This window comes from Urocitellus parryii, chromosome X, assembly GCF_045843805.1.
Source record: "Urocitellus parryii isolate mUroPar1 chromosome X, mUroPar1.hap1, whole genome shotgun sequence".
Taxonomy (NCBI): Eukaryota; Metazoa; Chordata; class Mammalia; order Rodentia; family Sciuridae; genus Urocitellus; species Urocitellus parryii.
In genome coordinates, this window is record NC_135547.1 from 1,199,549 (window position 1) to 1,212,290 (window position 12,742).

A 12,742-nucleotide genomic window follows, 5' to 3' on the forward strand; every position below is an offset into this window, starting at 1 on the left:
GAGCTAGTAAACAAATTTGGCAAAGGAGCATCTAACAAAATCAACATACAAAAATCAATATTTTCCTATATACCAACAATGAATCTGCTGAGGAAAAAAAATCAGGAAAACAATTCCATTCACAATAGCCTCAAAAACAAACCCTAGGACTAAATCTAACCAAGGAGGTGAAAGACCTCTACAACGAAAACAGAACACTGAAGAAAGAAATTGAAGAAGACCTCAGAAGATGAAAAGACCTCCCATGTTCATGGACAGGCAGAATTAATATTGTTAGAATGGCCGTACTACCCAAAGCAATATACAGATTCAACACAAAGCCTATCCAAGGAACAATGACATTCTTCAGATAACTAGGGAAAAAGTCTCCTAAAATTCATTTGGAAGAATCAAAGACCCAGAATAGCCAAAGCAATTCTGAGCTAAGACAGCCATGCTGGAGGCATCACAATAACTGACTTTAAGTGATACTACAGAGCTATAGTAAGAACACTGCATGGTACTGCCATACAAACAGAGACACAGACCAGTGGTACAGAACAGAAGACACAGAGACAAACCCACACAGAAACCGTCATCTGATCCTTGACAAAGGTGCCAAAAACATACACTGGAGAAAAGACAGCCTTTTAACAAATGGTGCTGGGAAAACTGGTTAGCCATATGTTGAAGAATGAGACTAGACACTTACCTCTCACCCTGCATAAAAAAATCAACTCAAAATGGATCACAGACCTAGGAATTAGACCTCAAACTATGCAACTCCTTGAAGAAAATGTAGCGTCCACAGTCCAGCACAGGCAATGGCTTTCTCAACAGAACCCCCTATAACTCAGGAAATTATGCCAACAGTTAATAAATGGGCGACATCAAATTAAAAAGCTTCCGCACAGCAAAGGAAACAATTAGGGAAAAGAGAGAACCTACAGAATGGGAGTAAGTCTTTGCTAGCTACTCATCTGACAGCAAATTAATATCCAGAATATATAAAGAACTCAAAAAACTTTATACCAAAAATCAAATAACCTAATTAATAAATGGAAGAATGAATTAAACAGACACTTCTCAAAAGACAACATACAAATGGTCAATAAATATTCGAAAAAATGTTCAACATCATTAGAAATTACAGAAATGCAAATTGAAACTACACTGAGATTTCATCTCACACCAGTCAGAATGGCAGCCCTCGAGGATACAAACAATAATAAATCCTAGAAAGTATGTGGAGAAAAAGGAACCCCTTTACACTGTTGGTCGGATTGTAAGTTAGTACAACCACTATGGAAATCCATATGAATATTTCAAAAGACTAGGCATGGAACCACCATTGGACCCAGCTATGCTATTCCTTGTTATTTATCCTGAAGAATTAAAGTCATCATACTATAGTGATACATGCATATCCATGTTTATGTAGGCATAATTCACAATGGCCAAACTATAGAACCAGCATAGATGTCCATAAACAAATGAATGGATAAAAAATTTGGTATATATACACAATGGAGTTTTATTCAGCAATAAGGAAGAATTAAAATATGTCATTTGTAAGAAAATGGATGGAAGTAGAGACCATTATGTTAGGTGTTAAGTAAAATAATTCCAACTCAGAAGGTCAAGGTTCATGTATTTTCTCATATGTGAAAGCTAGAAAGGAGAAAGGAAAATAAAGGTAAGGGGGAATCTCATGAAAATTGAAGGGAGATAAGTAGAGGAAAGATATGGGGGGGGAGAAAAGGAGGGAGAGAAGATATACTGTGGAATGATATTATCCAAATTATATTGTTATAATGTGTGCATGTACAAATATGTAACAACAAATTTTACCTTTATGTACACCTATAATGCACCAATAAAAATATGGAAAACATTTAGAAAGAAGAAATGGGAAGTTGCATACCCTCAAATATCTCCCCTAAAATGTTTATTAATTACTCCAGGAGATGGAGTTTTATTTTCTTTCCTTTAAGGCTGAAATAGATGTAGTTACTCCCTTCTAAGAGTTTATTGAAAGAGAAAATAGTAACTTTTCAATAGAGAAATTTGACAGTCAAATGATCAAAGATAACTTCACCAGTGATAGACTATGTTGATATTATGTTCCCCTGAAATATGATGAAAAGAGGATTTTCCCTTTGTAATATGTTGAGGGCCACAGCCGAGTCAGGATGACGCATGGCATTTTTGCCAGAAGTAGTGGTTGACAGGTGACGCCAGCGAGCCATTAAGATGATGACTTTTGAGTTCTCGCGGAGTTCCCGTTGAGTTCTGGTTGAGCTCTTGCGGGGATTCCTAAAGAGTTTGCATTGGTTGGGGAAGTGCCAGAGGAGGATGTTCTGGTTGGTGGTTCCTGGAGGAGCCGCATGGCGTTTGGGAGAGTTCCCGGGGAGCATGTGTGGAGTGTGCTGGTGGAGTTCAGAAATAAAGTTTGTTCCTGCTTGAGTGGTTCATGATTTGTGCCCAGCCAGACTGTGGCAGTAATAGTCTTCCCAAAATTCCATAATCCAAATTTAGTCATGTGAAAAACATTTGACAAAAACAAATTAATGCCTGGTCAGTGCTCTTCAAAAGTGTCAAGAGGCTGAGGGTGTAGCTCAGTTAGAGAGCACTTGTCTAGCATGTATGATGTCCTGGGTTCCATCCCCAACACCACAAGAAAAGCACCAAAGTCATGAAAGACCAGGCAAGAACAAGAAACTGACACAGAGAAGACTAAGGAGACACGTCCTTTTTGTTTGTTTTTAGTAGTGCATTGCAGATGTACATAACAGTGGAGTTGATTTTGACATAGTCAAACAAGCATGGAATATAATTTGCTCCATTTCAGTCCCTATAATTTCCTCTTTCCCTCCCCTCTTTCTCTCCCTGTTCCCTTTTCTCTACTCTATGGGCCTTTCTTCTATTTATACATTGTTTCTTAATTAGTACTTTATAAATATACATAAAGGTGAAATTTGCAGTGGTATATTTATATATGTACATAGAATAGTTTGGTCAATTTCATTCCAGCACTTTTCCCTTTTCTTGTCCCTCCTCTCTCCCCCCTGTATCCCCTTCTCCTACTCCACTAATGTCCCTTCTATTTTAATGGGTGAGTCCCTTATTTTGTTCTACTAATGCATATGAAAGAAAGCATTCCATACTTGACTGTCTAAGTCCAGCTTATTTCACATAGCATGATGTTCTCAAGTTCCATCCGTTTATCAGCAAATGCCATAATTTCATTCTTTTCATAGATGAGTAGAACTTCATTGTGTATATATACCATGTTTTCTTTATCATTCACCTGTTGATAGACACCTGCCCTGGTTTCACAGCTTAGCTATTGTGAGTTGTGCTGCTATAAACATAGATGGGGCTTATCACTATACTCTTCTGATTTTAGTTCTTTTGGATAAATATCAAGTAGTCAAATATCTGGGTTGTATGGTTGCTCTATTCCTAATCTAAAAGCCTTTAACAAGCACTCATTCATGTTAAAAACACTGGAGAAACTAGGAATAGAAGGAACTTACCTCAACATTTTATAGGCTATAAATGACAAACCCAAGGCCAAAGTCATATGGAATGGAGCAAAACTGAAGACAATGCCTCTAAAATCTCAAACAGGACAAGGATGTTCACTCTCACCATTCCAAATCAATATAGTTCTTGAAACTGTAGCCAGAGCAACAAGACAAGAGATGGGAATAAAAGGAATACAAATAGGAAAAGAAGTCAAATTATCTGTTTGCTGATGACATGAAGACCCAAAAAGTTCCACCAGAGGACTTGTAGAGCTGACAAAAAATTCAGCAAAAATATCAAGATGTAAGATCAACATTCATAAATCAATAACTTTCCTATACTCCAACAGTGAATCTGCTGAGAATGAAATCAGGAAAACTATTTCATTCACAATAACCTCAAAAAATACCTGGGAATTAATATAACCTAGAAGGTGAAAGACCTCTACAATGAAAACTATTAGAATACTGAAGAAAAAAATTGAAGAAGACCTCAGAAGATGGAAAAATCTTCTAGGTTTATGGTTGGACAGAATTAATATCATGAAAATGGCCATGCTACCAAAAGCATTCTACAGATTCAATGCAATCCCTATCAAAATATCAATGATATTCTTCCCAGAATTAGAAAAGAAGTCCTAAAACTTACTTGGAAGAATAAAAGACCCAGAATAACCAAAGCAATTCTAAGCTGAAACAGCAATGATGAAGGCATCACAATACCTGACTTCAAATTATACTAGAGAGCTATAGTAAAAAAAAAAAAAAAAACTGCATGGTACTGACAACAAAATAGATATGAAGACCAACAGAAGGCACAGAGACAAACCTATATACTTAAAGTCATCTGATGCTTGACAAAGGAGCCAAAAATATAGTTGGAGAAAAGATAGACTTTTCAACAAATGATGCTGGGAAAACTGGATATCCATATGTACAAGAATAAATCAATCTCTCTATATATATTTTTTTTCTCTCTCATCCTATACAAAAGTAAACTTGAAGTGAATCTGATACTTGAGAAGACCAGAAATCTTGCAACTGCTAGAAGAAAGCATAGAGATAACACTCCAATAACAAGACCCTAAAGCTCAGGAAATAAAATCAATAATCAGTAAGTGGGACAGCCATCAAATTAAAAAGCTTCTGCACAGCAAAGAAATAATTAAGAGCATAAGAGAGACCCTGACAGAGAATGGGAGAAAACCTTTGCCAGCTTCTCCTGTGACAAGGAACTAATATCCAGAAATATAAAGAGCTCAAAAAGATTAATACCAAAAAAAATCCTAATCAATAAGTGGGAAAAAACTAAACAGAAGAAGAAACATGAATAACCAACAAGTATGTGAAAAAATGTTCAACATTCCTACCCATCAGGGAAATGCAAATCAAAACTGCATTAAGATTTCATCTCACTCCAGTTCAGTGTGGCAATTATTAAGAACACGAATAATAATGAATTCTGGAGAGGATGTGAGAGAAAAGGTATACTCATACATTGTTGAAGGGATAGCAAATTAGTTCAACTGCTTTGGAAAGCAGGTTGGAGGTTCCTCAAAACACTAAAAATGGAACCACCACACAACCCAGCTATCCCACTCCTCAGTATTTATCCAGAAGAACTAAAAATCAGCACACTATACTGATGCAGCTACATCAGTGTTTATAGGAACACAACTCAACAATAACCAAGTTTGGGAACCATCCTAGGTGTCCATCAACAGATGAATAGATAAAGAGAGTGATATAGATAGATATAGATAGATGATAGATAGATAGATAGATAGATAGATAGATAGATAGATAGAGATAGACAATGGAGTTTTACTCATCCAAAAAAAGAATGAAATTTTCTCATTTGCCAGTAAATGGATGGATCTGGAGAACATCATGATAAGTAAAATAAACCAGACTCAGAAAGTCATGGATCAAATGTTTTCTCTCATATGGAGAAGCTAGAGCAAAATAAGGGGGGAAAGGAGATCAGATATCATAAAAATAGAGGGAAGGTCACTAGAGTCAAAAGGAGACAGGGGGAGGGAAAAGGGACAGAAAAGCAGAAGAAATGCAAATTAAATGTGATACAATTATGCCATGTGCATGTATAAATATACCACAGTTAATTCATATATATAATTCCTTTTTATGTATATTCATATATATGTATATATTTGTATTTATCCAATTAATAATAAACAAATTAGTAGAAGTAAGACTAGTAGAGTAGAGGAAGGAGAATAGAGAGAAGGAGAAGGGAGAAAAGGGGAGGAACTGGAGCCTGAAATGGAGTAAATTATATCCCACGCATGTATGATTATGTAAAAACAAACCCAACTATCATGTACAATAATACAAGCAAAAAGTATATTTGTAGGGGCTGAAGTTGGGACTCAGTGGTAGAGCACTTGCCTAGCATGTGTGAGGTACTGGGTTTTATTCTCAGCACCACATATAAATAAATGAATGAATAAAGATCCATCAACATATATTTATATTATTCATCTAAAAGTATATATATGTATGTATGTCAGTGGAACTGCAAATTAATAGAGCTTAATTTTTAAATTGAGTTAACTAGAGTGAGATTCAGATTGTGAATGCAGATTGTGGTGAAGATCACAACAGACCATAGGATTGTGGAGTTGGTATGACCCCTCTCTACTTGGTAATTCATTTCTGGAAGATCAGCCTGAAGTTTACCTTTTCAGTTTTCTCTATGATCATATGAGCTTACTTAATATCACTCTCAATAAAACTTCTTTTTTCCCAAAGTAGCTAAAATACATATTTTTTCCTCTGCAACTAAACACAATCTTCACAGAAATTATGGTTCTTTACTTTCCTATTTTTCTTTAGTTACTTCACTACCATGATTGAAATGTGTTGTGTTACTCATGGTTTCTTCTGCAAAGTGGTTTTGGGTTACCAATTTTCAATTCTTCATGATTGCTTTTAAATTTTTATAGATGATTCTACATTCATTTGTGTTTTCCATAATTTTTTTCAAAACAAAATAGAAAATATAAGGTTTCTGGCCATAACCCCTGATATTTCTTTTGCTTCATTACTCTCATTCTCCTTGTCCTTTGTTCTCATCTAGATATCTTTTTGAAACTGGCAACATGATTGCTGTAACCCTAGACTTTGAATCACAAGTCTTCAACCCCAAATCAATCTGACCATATTACCATATGTTCTCTCATTCTTGCTCATGAGAGGTTGACACAGTGAAAAATTTGAAGCCTCCAATCTAATGTGAATATTCCATGCTGCCTTCACTACACTCAGTACTTTTTTCTCTCCTGTGCCCAGGCAGTGTGAATAGATGGCCCACTTAGAAGCAGTTCCTTGTATTTGTATATTACATTCCCACTTACAAATCAAATACCCAGAAGTCTAACAGTATGTTTGCATGCTATAAGGGGATATTTATTGCCTAACAACAGAGTAGACAACTGAAAAGATTCACAATCATCCAGCGCCCATGCTATACAGAGCCACCAGCTCTGTCCACATCCCAGAATGGTGGGATCGGCTACATAGTTGGAGTTTTCATTCATGGACATATGTGTCTACCACAGGCAAAGCTACCAGCCTCTTTGCTCACACCCAAGCATGGCCTAACCCTCTGTAGTAGATTGCAATGTTTTTCACAGTTCTGTGTGTGTGTGTGTGTGTGTGTGTGTGTGTGTGGTTAGAAATAAACCAAGGGGTGCTCTGCCACTGAGCTACATCCTCAGCCCTTTTTATTTTTATTTTGAGATAGGATCTCATTAAATTGCCCAGGCTGGCCTCAAACTTGTGACCCTCCTTCCTCAACCTCCTGAGTTAGTAGTATTACAGGAGTGCACCACCATACCCACTTTTCCCCAATGTTAATCATCCCTTTCACTCATGTCCGTAGTCACATGACTTTGAAGTTCCTCCCTCTAGTGTCAGGAAATATACTTCTATATTCCACTTGAGCTTGACTGTGTAGCTACTAGAATTTGGGAAAAGTAACAACATGCTAATTTTATCCCATCATCATGAAAAGAATATGTCCAATTTCCAGATTACCTTCTGGTCCTAGACGAATGAGAGAGTCATGAAGTCGGGCTATTCTAGCTGTGCAATATTATATAGTGTGGGTTTACTGTCATTTGTGATTTATTTACACATTGCTTTATTGATGGGAACTTAAGGCTTTCACTCAAAATTCCCATAAGTCCAAAGAGTGCTTTAACAAGCAGTTTTGCACAAACATGTTACATCCACATATAAGCATTTCTGTGGTGTTGAAGGCATGATAAACATGCAATGCCAAAACATTTTTTCCTATTTTCCTGGAATTCATGACTAATTTTCCAGCCATGAAAAAGAGAGTCCTCAAAACACCTCCATTACTAAATTAAAAGGATATCCCATTCAGTGCCAATACCCTCTATATGGCCTCCTCATAAAAAGGACAAAGGTGGTAGAGTTGCCTTTGGGGAGAAATCACTCAATCTTCCCAAGATTCTCCCTTGTTGAGAATGGTACAAGGACAAGTACTTCAAGTATACAGTCTATGAGAGTCTGAAAAAGCAAAGATTGATATCTTGTTCCAAGTTGGATATTTTCAAAGCTACGGGGTTTGCAGATCTGCCAGAGTACTCTCAAAATAGCAAGTGCAGAGGGTAAAGTCACTGGCAATTGAGGGTCACCTCCCCAGCCAAATAGGTCATCCAAACGTTTGTTCTTTGTTGCTACTGAAATTGTCCCCCGCAAAAAAAAAGGCTGTGCCAATTTATAGTCTCCCCCTCAGCTGTATTTCCCCAAACCCTCATCAACACTATTATTATAAATATTTTTCATTTTTGTTAACACGCTAAGTAGAAAATGATATTTTTGCTGTTGCTTAAGTGTGAATGTTCACTTCATTTTTTTACTGGGTTGGGTGCTTGTGTCCTTGTCACCAATTTTTACTGGAGTATTTTATCTTCTATCTTAATGATTTGATAAGAGATTTATATATTTATGTACAGACTATTGATTATTTTTCTGTTATATACTTGCAAACTTTGCTCCTCATATGGAGCTTGCATTTTCTTTTTATATACAGCAGTTTATACTTTATGTCACTGAATCCTTGTTCTTAGGCCAGGCATGGTGACACACACCTGTGATCCCAGTGTCTCAGGAAGCTGAGGCAGGAGGATTGCAGGTTTAAAGCCAGCCTCTATGACTTGGCAAGGCCCTGGGCAACTTAGTGAGACCCTGTATCTAAATAAAATATTTTAAAAAGGGATGGTGTTGCTCAGTGGTTCAGCACCCCTGGGTTCAATTCCAGGTAACAAAAATTTTTAAAAAATAAAAATAAATCCTTGTTCTTGTGTGTTATTCAGATGCTTTGCAAGCCCTTTTTCATTTCAGAAGTGTCACTCAAAGATTCAAAGTTGCTAGGGCAGCTAAAGTCCTTAAGCTATACTATCACCACTGGGTGATAGTCTGAAAAAGCTAAGATTGATATCTTGTTCCAGCATGCCATTGTGTCCTTGAGGCATCAGGATGTGGCCCTACAAGTTACTCTCCTGAGAGCAGCTTTCACATCTTTATTTCTCAGAGTGTAAATTAAGGGATTTAGCATAGGGGTCACTACTACATAAAATATAGAGACAATTTATCTCCATCTTGGGACTTTTTGGTTTGGGGTCTCACATAAATATATATTAGTGTCCCAAAGTAGATGGTGACCATGATCAGGTGAGAACCACATGTGGAAAAGTCTTTAAGCCTGGCCTTCTGTGGTTGGATTCTTAAAACAGCCCTGAGGATACAAAAGTAAGATATAAGAATAAAAATTAAAGGTACTGGCATTGAAATGACAGCACATGCCATCATCATAATCTCTAGGGAAATGGTATTAGAACAGAGCAATTTAAAGATGGCTTGGACTTCACAGGAGAAGTGATTGACTGTATTATGCCCACAGAAACTGACAGGAAACAGCAAAATAGGTATAATAGTGATCAGGAGGGCTGTTATCCAGGCAACCAAAGCCATTAAAATACACACTCGAGGAGACATGACTAGGTTATACCTGAGTGGGTCTGAAATAGCCACAAATTGGTTGTAAGCCATAATGGCAAGAAGGGAAACACTCAGCCAGTGCCAAGAAGGCTTGGATAGAAAGCTAGGCAAAACAAAAGCTGTAGGAGATGGTGGGGAAGTTCTGCAATGAGTTTACCATGATCAGAGGCACAGCACTGATGGAGAACAGAAGATCCAGCACAGACAAGTTACCAGGAAGAAATACATTGGGTTATGCAGCTGAGAGTTGACTCCAACCAAGAAAATGATCATACTGTTTCCTGCCAAAGTTACTATGTAGAGAAACATCAGTGCCCAAAAGAGAACACTCTGGGATGCTGGGTGCCTGGACAGTCCCATGAGAATGAATTCAGTCACTTTGGTGTGGTTTCCAATTTCCTGGTAATTCATTTCCTCTATCCACAGCTATAGGAAGGGAGAAAAAGCATAGGAATCAACTCTTTGTAAACTACCAAATTGAATAAAGTACATCAACCCTTGACACAAGCTCATTTCTGAGATTTTCAGCCCTTAAGCCTCCAGCAGCTTTAGTAGACCACCCCCAATCCTCCATCAAAAAGAATACAGTAGTCAAGGAAGAAAGACCGGAGGTTATAGCAAGTTTTGTGGCCAACAAGCCTCCTATGTGCTTCCACACCAAGTTAAATGAGACCTGATCACAGATAGAAAGGGACTGCCTCATCATTCAAGGACAGAAGGATAACAGTATAGTGGCACTGAGACAAAAAGAGAGAAGGAGAAACAGGCAGTTGGAAGGTCAGGATATTTAGGGGAGGGATCCTTTGCTCACCTTCCTTCAAAAAAAAATTGGAAAACTACTCACATACACACAGGCATTTTTAAACTAGTATCTGAAATTTGTCATGTTTAAATACTTGAAAAGATATGATTTCCTCTTACTGTGAATATTCATAATTTAAAACTACCCCTTCATGGATATTCCTTGGAAAGACTTTGTTTACCCTTAGCAGTATGCATACCTGGGTTTGAAGAGTGGGCACTAAGAACATATATTCTGTCAAAGGCCACTGAAAGGGCTTGTTCCATAGGGAGCTCCTGGTGAAAAGGCTGCTGCCATGTCCTTCATCCCAGAACAGGCTACTCATTTGGGAAGGTGGTCACTTTTTGTTGCCATTAGGGCCAATGCTAACTTCATGCATGTATGCTTGAGTGAAAATACTGACCCTCCTCTTCCAGGGACTCCATCTGGAGGTCTAAGAGAAGTGGCTTCTTTGCATTCAAAGAACCCTGCAACATTGAGATATTGTCAATACTATTCCCAAGGAAAAGGTACCAACAAGGTCTTCACCAAGAACTCCACGGGTTGCATGTATTACCAAAAATGTCATTCTAGCACCTCCCTGCCAGGTGTAAGATGAAATCATCAACAAATTATATCTGTGAGATGGCCTGAGCAGGTGACTTAAACCAACCCAAACACTCAATGACAGTGGGGAGAAATTCAGACCAAGAGTCCCTTCCTGCTCTTGGCACCAAACTTTATTTTATCAAGATTAATTCTCCTTTAGGATGAGCATGATGAGCTTTTTGTAAACAACTGTCAAATCATCAATGCTTGCCCAAATTCAATGATTCTTTGGACAACCACAAAGTGTTCACTTACCTAAAGTATTAACTTCCAGTTCTCCTGGAGGGAGTGGGAAGAACTGCAGTTTCTGTTCAGAAAATTGTTTCCTTTGGACAGAGGCCAACAGACCCATCATTGGTGATGCTAAGGACCTAAGACCTGTATACGTCAATAGTTAATAAATTATTTCTAATTGCTTCTTCAGAGATAAGATGCTTCTCTCCTATTTCTGTAAAAGCAAGCAGTGAGCTAGGAAATGAATATGTGAACAGAGATGAATATTTCTTTTTTCCCAAGGGGTGAGCTAAAATTCACTCTCTTTCCATAACTATGTTTCCCAACAACTTGGTCCCCAGATTCTGAGTTCCTCATGGGATAGGCACAAGAGACATCTCTCTAGTCAAAAGTTTGCCAAGGATATCAGAGGCTTAGGGGATACCAAGAAAGTCATCTAAATCTGAGTTAATCTGTAGCCCTCCCTTGCAACCCCATTGCCTACAGTTCAGAGTTGCAGCAAAGCCAAAGTAAGTAATATTAAAGTCCAATCCTCTTGCTAGAGATAAACAAAAGCCAAGTGTATCTGGCACATCTCCTGCTAGACTCACACTCTAGAAAGAGAGACTCTTCCTAATCACATGTCTCACAAAGTGGCTCTGGAAAGTAATCACAACAGTCCAATCTTGAGGAAAGGAGAGTTGGCTTGTGAGGCAATGTTGATGGCTTATTAAGCAGACAAAGACTTGGGAAACATAAAAGAATCTTGGCAAGAAAGCCTCAGGAGAAACAATTAGAAGTTTATGCCAGCCATAATACTGAAGTTGTGAGTAGCCTCTGTGGGCAGCCACAGTAAATGTGGTCCCTGGTGAAGCAAACAAACTGACTCTTTGAGCCAAAGAATTATAACAAATAACAAGTTCATGGTGCAATGTCACAGCCCAATGCAAGGGCTTTCTCCACTCCTTGTCCAAAGTTATATCTTAGGAGTACTCTTTAGACTCCTTCAGTAACCAGTGATTCTTATCCAGACACCAATATCAGACACACTGCCATTATTTATTCTGCATATCTTCTATGTCAGGGTCTGTGCTGGCTGCTGGGAGGGAGGCAAAGTCAACAAGAGTTCACAGACTAATAAGAAACTAGACACAGATATATAAAGCAGACATTAAGAATTAAGCATTATTGCAGGTTCAAAGCCTGCCTCAGTAAAAAAAAAAAAAAAAAAAAAGAAGAAGGAGTTTGAGGTAGGAGGATCACAAGTTTGAGGCTAGCCTGGCAACACAGCGAGACCTTGTCTCAAAAGAGAGACAGAGAGAATTAAGCCTTAATTAAGGCTTAGGATTAAGAAACATGAAAGGAAAACTGGATGGGCTGAGGCTGGGGCTCAGTGGTAGAATGCTCGCCTAGCACATGTGAGGCCCTGGGTTCGATCCTCAGCACCACATAAAAAAATAAAATAAAGATATTGTGTCCATCTACAACTAAAAAACATTCAAAAAGGAAAACTGGAGGCAACACTTGACTGAGGGGTGCAATTGAGCTGCAGCCAAAAAGATCACCAGAGTTCCAACTT

General features: G+C 38.0%; 1 pseudogene; it reads right to left on the reverse strand.

Moving 5' to 3' along the window:
• Positions 1-9,033: 9,033 nt before the first annotated feature.
• Positions 9,034-10,911, reverse strand: LOC113176578 (olfactory receptor 13H1-like; annotated as a pseudogene).
• Positions 10,912-12,742: the final 1,831 nt, after the last annotated feature.